The sequence below is a fragment of the Pollicipes pollicipes genome, unplaced genomic scaffold (genome assembly GCF_011947565.3).
Source record: "Pollicipes pollicipes isolate AB1234 unplaced genomic scaffold, Ppol_2.1 Scaffold_7261;HRSCAF=8764_pilon_pilon_pilon, whole genome shotgun sequence".
NCBI classification, from domain to species: Eukaryota; Metazoa; Arthropoda; class Thecostraca; order Pollicipedomorpha; family Pollicipedidae; genus Pollicipes; species Pollicipes pollicipes.
In genome coordinates, this window is record NW_023597054.1 from 48020671 (window position 1) to 48027253 (window position 6583).

Sequence of the window (6583 nt, forward strand, 5' to 3'; positions counted from 1 at the left end):
GACCTTTGCGTCTTGCGTCGGGCACGAGGGCGCCGCCGTCCTTGGCATGGGTGCGCCTTGTGAGCGGAGATGACGGAGGGGTCGGACGCTTGCAAAAGTAAAAGTGGTAGAGGAACGTACCGCTTGGGTCACCGAGGACGTGCGATGGCTGGCGCCCGTCGCCCCTGCTACCGTGACGCGGCAGCGACATGTCACGCTCCGAGCGGGCCGGGCAGCAGCGCGCCGCGTCAGCAGCGTGTCAAATATGCATGTCTGCTGACCGATGTGTTCTGGGCGTCGTGCCACATTGCCGGCTGCCGAGGTAGTTTGTGCGCTGATTATAATCGACGAAGATTTACCCGGCCTTGATTAGAGATTTGAGCCTTGCGCAAAGTCGGGAAATCGGGATGCGTGAAATCTCGAATTTTCGCGCGCGACAAATTGGTTTGTTGAGAACGAACACATTCACTAATTTTCCAAACATCGTGCTAATTTCAGAGCTGAAATTAAATGGCGAAGTCATTAATTTCGCGTAAATTTAATGAAATGTCCAATTAAAAGCAAGCATGGTGAGCTTATTACTAGTACTTCATAGTCATGTCCAGTTGCAATTAAAGCATACCGCTTTAAATGAGATTTGTTTGTAGGAGATACTGCATTGTTAAAACGGCTCCCGAGGGCGCCACAACCCCCGAGGAACGCTTGCCTACTTTTCCCGCGCTCACCAGCTGAGAAGATTCAAGTGTGTCGGCCTGACAAGTCAGTCGGGCACGCATGATTATTTCATAATTTGAGCCGATATGGCCAGGTTGAAACGCATGCACATAATGGAGCTGAGTGTTTTAACGCAATGTGGCAGATGTTTGCGTAACATTTTCTGCTAAAGACTTTCAGTGCCGTTTTTTTTATCATTATCTGTTCAGCAATTGGACCGCTGCTGTCTTACTTGAACATTGTTCCAGACGCTGCACCCGAGGGAAATTGCCACATTCTTAAAACAAGTGAAGTTTACATAGTCCCATTGGCTCTGTTGGATGGTCATCGCGCGAGTACTGTGGCTTCTGACTGTCTAGCTTTGACACTGTTTTAAATGTAGCTGCTATCGGCTCTATTTGAGCTCGTTTCATCAGCCTGATGTGGCTTGCTTCGACCGATCGTGGTTCCCAGGTTCTGAAGCGGCCATATCGTCTAAGTTCGCACGTAGGATGTAAATGGTGTAGTACTTACAGGCGTCTGCGTTAAAGTGACTGTATAGTCCAATTGTTGTCGTTCATTGTGCACGTAGGATTGTAGAGAACTTTGATTTTTATCGAGTGGTATCCTTCGTTTCAACGAAGTCGCCTACGTTGACAATAAATTATGTTATGCAGTGTCCCAAATTTTGGCTGGAAGCAAAAAGTTATCGGGTGACTCCAAAACGTTTCTTACCACTAATTCATCGCTCATATCGTGAACGTGTTGTTAGCAGAATGGTCTTCCTAAAGGGAGTTCGTCAGCATCGGCAACAAATTTCGAACACCACGACCGCGTCTATTGTGCGAATAACGCGCTTGTTCAAGTGTTACGGAAGGCAAGGCGGTATCGAGGAAAGGTATTGTCACAGATGGAATAATTGTTCCGACTGTCTTACTCGTCTGGTGTGTTATTTTATATAACGTAACACAACAGACGGGCGCGATTGTGCGAGTAATTATTTTATGCGAAACACACTTGCTTACATGGAGAATACATGAGCACGCCTCGTTTGGCGGAGACTAAGTCTTGTAAAATTTCCAGAACGTTTGATTTTTTATTTGGTGTGCCCTCAATGGTCGCCTGCCTTAGTCAGGTGTGCATTTGGATCTTGAAAGGGTTTTAAAAATCTCAAATGTAGATAGACGGGTATGATATGGTATGCATAAGTCGCGCTTCTCGGAACAGCCTGAATGTTTTGCACAGAGCTGGGACCGCACAACTCACATCAGTCAATGCAATATATATATATATATATATATATATATATATATATATATATATATATATATATATGCTTCAATTATAAGTGGTGTTGGTTGACCCATCCAGTTTATCTCTCAGCGCACTAGCATAGAAATATGTATCGCTCATATTGAAAAATTTCGATTTCACACGCCAGGTTCTAGGTGGTCATGTTCGTGCTGTCTGATCATGTAACGTTAATGAAGGTGTTTTTATGGCAACTATTGTGGTGTTGTGCCTCAAAACTGTTACCCCATATAGTTATGCACCCATTTGTACTGTGGAAGGATCGAATGAATCTCAAATGTAGGATAACATGTATGGGACACACACGGTATGCTTGATGAGATGGGGTGAATCTTTTACACACACGACACAACTTTTTATCGGTCGATGTACTAGGTATTTTTGTGTGATGTTGTGACATACCTTGCCTCTCTGGGTGAGGAAGCTTATTCATTAAATTTACATTGTTATAAGCCCTACATGTCCTTTCCTATTGCTCCTAATATCCAATGATTGGTCGAAATGCCTGCAAATATACATTTTTGGAAAACAGAATATACTAGACACACTTTCTCACTGTAAGTCTGGGAAACCATAGGTACGGAGTTTGCTTTCCCGCAGTGCGCGCCTTCCCTGCCAGGATGAGAGGCGGGCGACGCCATAAAGCCTCGGCTGCTGGGTGCGTCGTAAAGCCTCAATGACGACAATGAAGTTCGCACACGAAATTAGCAGTGTTGTCGTCAAGTTGACAGGGAGCCGCACATTTCCCAGTCCTCGTCCATGTTCTCGGCTTAATTATGTGCTGTACATCAGCATGCATTGCAGACAATGCAACTACAGCAGCATTTGTCCGCATGTTGACGTAGATGCAACATAAAGGGAGCCGTTTCAGCATCAGGTTGCCCACTTCATGGTGCAGCCGGTGTAAAGACGAGGACTTGTGTCCCGTGACACCGGGTTCGAGTACCTGAGAAAGCCAAATGTTTGGTCTGGTCATTATGTTGTCATCAGCTGTCATCCAGCCGAAGAGGTCCATCGGGGGTCATCCTAGCCTGGGAAGTCATGTCCGTGGTACTGCATAACAATACAATATTCATCCACGAACCCGTCTAGTGTAATAACTGGGGACCGAGTTGCCCGCTGACATGGCTATGCACCGCCGGGCAGCGGGCTTAGGTGCGGGAGCCAAACACCTCTCAGCATGTGCACTAAGACCAAAGCCACCAAAGCAAGCCATCATAATACAATTCAAAAGGAACTTAACTCGCGAGGCCGCAAACTATACGTTGCCTGCATTGCATATTGACGTTGCATTCTGGAGTTCTGTTTATTTTAGTGCAATCGACTGGTTTTCTCTGTTTTTGGAATTGCTAGTTTTGCGCGGCGTTTTCACCAATTGCCAACTTAATTTTTCCCCGCCAAACGCTCTAAGACAACCGGTAATCTGAAGATTCTTCGCCAGCACTGTAGACCATGCAGCCGAGTGGGCGCCGATGGCGGCTGCAGCCCGGCCGCCGTGCCCGCCCGGCGCCGCCTCCCTGTCGCATCGCATACCGTGCCCCCGCGGCCAGCGCCGCGGGAGACGCGGTCAGGCGCCACCTGAGTCGCGGCGACGGGCGGCACAGACCGGCGCCGCGCAGCCGCCGGCAGCCAGCTGTCAGGAGATTTACCGGAGGGCCGTGTATCCGGCTGTCAGACCTGGCGACAGTTCCGTCACCTGTGTATCGCATTTGGAGATGTGTACTTGGTATCCGGCTGACTGCGCCTCTGCTGGCGCCATGTCGCGTGCGCATGCAGTTTCCTGGAACTGCGCCGTAAACAAGAGCGAGGAGAGGCCTTCACAGCGTGCAGGCCACTATTTCGGATGGTGCATGTTGATGAGACCCCCAGCAGTCACATCACGTGAGCAGCCACGGTTCATAGACGTTACCCTTCGGCGGTTCGGAAGCCCGAACTCGCAAGTCCATTTGAAGTATAGACTGCGGCCGTTGGCACATTTCGAACGGCTGCGGACCTCTCAATCAATCAGTGTGTAATGGTGCGTCGGTGCGTCATGTCCGGCAGGTTGTCGGCGTGGTCCAAAACAGCGACATTGCGCAACTGTTTGTGATAGAGTCCTTCAGCATGTTGACGTTGAACAAGGAAGACATAATGTAGGATACTTACGCAGCCTTCAGCTGGCATCCCATAGGTCCAAAAACAACGGCAGACGATAAGCTCCTCGCAATTGGTCGGAAGGGCTGTTGGCATTTATTTGGCGGGCGCAGTCGCACCGTGATAAGACCGGCGCCTGGTCGCATTCAGCATGCTAATAGTCGATAACAGAGAGGGATAGACGTGACCAGCAGCCTTGGCGGCTCCTTATGGCCGTAACTCGGCGCGGCCGGCGTCGCCACCGGCGACCGGTGCCGATCGGCAGCACGCAGCAGGGGATCAGCCGGAGTGGTCAGGCGCCGCTCGCCGCGCAGCTACACGCCGAGGCCGGCACCGATCGGCAGCGCGCAGCAGTAGATCAGCCGGAGTGGTCAGGCGCCGCTCGCCGCGCAGCTACACGCCGAGGCCGGCACCGATCGGCAGCACGCAGCAGGGGATCAGCCGGAGCGGCCAGGCGCCGCTCGCCGCGCAGCTACACGCCGAGGCCGCCGCCATCGCCACGGGCTATTATCTGGACCGTCGGAGCGATGAGCGGCGAGCAAGGTGCTCTCCAGCAAGGCCACCGGACATGAAAGAGGGTGCAACCGCCGGTGGGCACAGATGCTCCCATCGTGTGACCTTGGCGTGCCCATTACGCACCGATTAGCCAGTGACCAGGGCGGGAGCGGAAGCCGGCGCCGGCGGCGGCCGGCGGCGGCCCTGCGCCGTGAGAGGCCGACGCGGCCGGCCGCCAGCTTCAGTGGCACGCGGAAGCCCTGCCCGATTCGATCGGTACGTGCACATGCAAACAGGCCATTAGCGCTGCGTTGCCGCGTGCGGCCGCGACGTGTCGCGTCACTGGCTGACGCTGTCCGTCGTCCGGTGGCAGTTCGTGCGCGCCGTCCGTTAAAAAAGTCTGCGGGCTGGCTTAACCCATGGGTCGCATAAGTGATGGGCAACGGATTTCATGATGTCCAGATTTCGAAAGATTTTGGATATATACCCAGGTATGAGGCATATATCAGTAACAAATCTATATCTTAAAATACATCATCTAAAAATGCAGGGTCGATACTTCAAGAAATATCCCACCATGTCGCTGGGTGTGTTTCTGTTAGTCACGTCTGTGCTCGCTTCAGCTAATTTGCCAATGATCAGAACAAGGGAAGTAGATATACGCGCCAAGTTTCCTACTTTCTGTCATGCTTTAGGAGTGATTCCCTAGACAATACAATGGGTGGGTAACGGTGTGTGCAGCAGAAGAGAGTGGGCGACGGGTGGGTATCTCCACGATCCCACGGGTCAAGAGTGATTGGGTGTGAGAATGTTCACCAGTAACGGCCTCCACTGTACGCTACCTGTTGGAAGTAGAACGCTTTGAGCTTGGTCACAGTCCCTACCTCAGCGTCCGCTTGCATGTGGACGAGATGGTGGAATCAGGCGGCGCGCGTTGGTACTTCCCCGAAAGTTGTGATATTTGTCATGCAACGACCGTCACACACCGGAGCCCTTGTGTTCGACTCAATTTGCTTAGCCGGCTCAGAATCGACTCACAGATTTTGGGATCCGATTCAGCTCATGACCCACAGCCGTTCCATTTTGTCTTTAATTCAACTCAGTTCATACCCATCGCTTGCGTTGACCCATTTGGCTGATGATTCACGCGACGTGGAAAATCAAACATCCGATTTATTTCTGGCTCGTCGCCTTATGGCTTGTGAGCCATAAGGCGTATTATATGTTATTATATTATATTATATTATATCATAAGTATGGCGTATTAATGGATGCATATATATATATATATATATATATATATATAGTGTGTGTGTGTGTGTGTGAGATATATATATATATATATATATATATATATATATATATGCATATATATTGAACTTGGTTCAATATGAAGGTAGGACCAAGGGCAAAACTTAACTGTTTTTTTCACTGAAGAACGTGCTTTAAGCGATAGTTTTTATGCTCCTTTCGAATTTCTTAATTACAAGGACGTCAACAGACATCTTTTTTGGACTTATTGCGGGTCAGAGGAGGTCACTGACCTAAAATGCCCACATCAACCATTGTTTTCAACCAGTATGACCTGAAATGAACATCGGTGAAATTTTGCATAGAACACGTATCTAGGGGTTTAAGCGGTTGCTTAAGGATGTCTACGGGTACCTCGGATACCAATCCGGAGTTTGACCTTATTTGATCCAATGGCCAAAAATGTATTTGACATAGTCTATCTCAAAATGTGACGCAAGTGAATTCATACACAGTCCTTTCTACCTTGTCAAATCAGTGTTTCTGGTCCTCTTGCTTTTTATATCAGGGGTCAAACTCACCCCCACCCCTATTGAGCGCGTCGCAAACAACCATCCGCATGTGTGTCAAATTCCTGTTTTGCGTTTGAGGCGTGCGTAAATGTCCATGAAATGGACATCTATGCACACTTACGGAGTTTACCAACAAAACCAACGTTGTC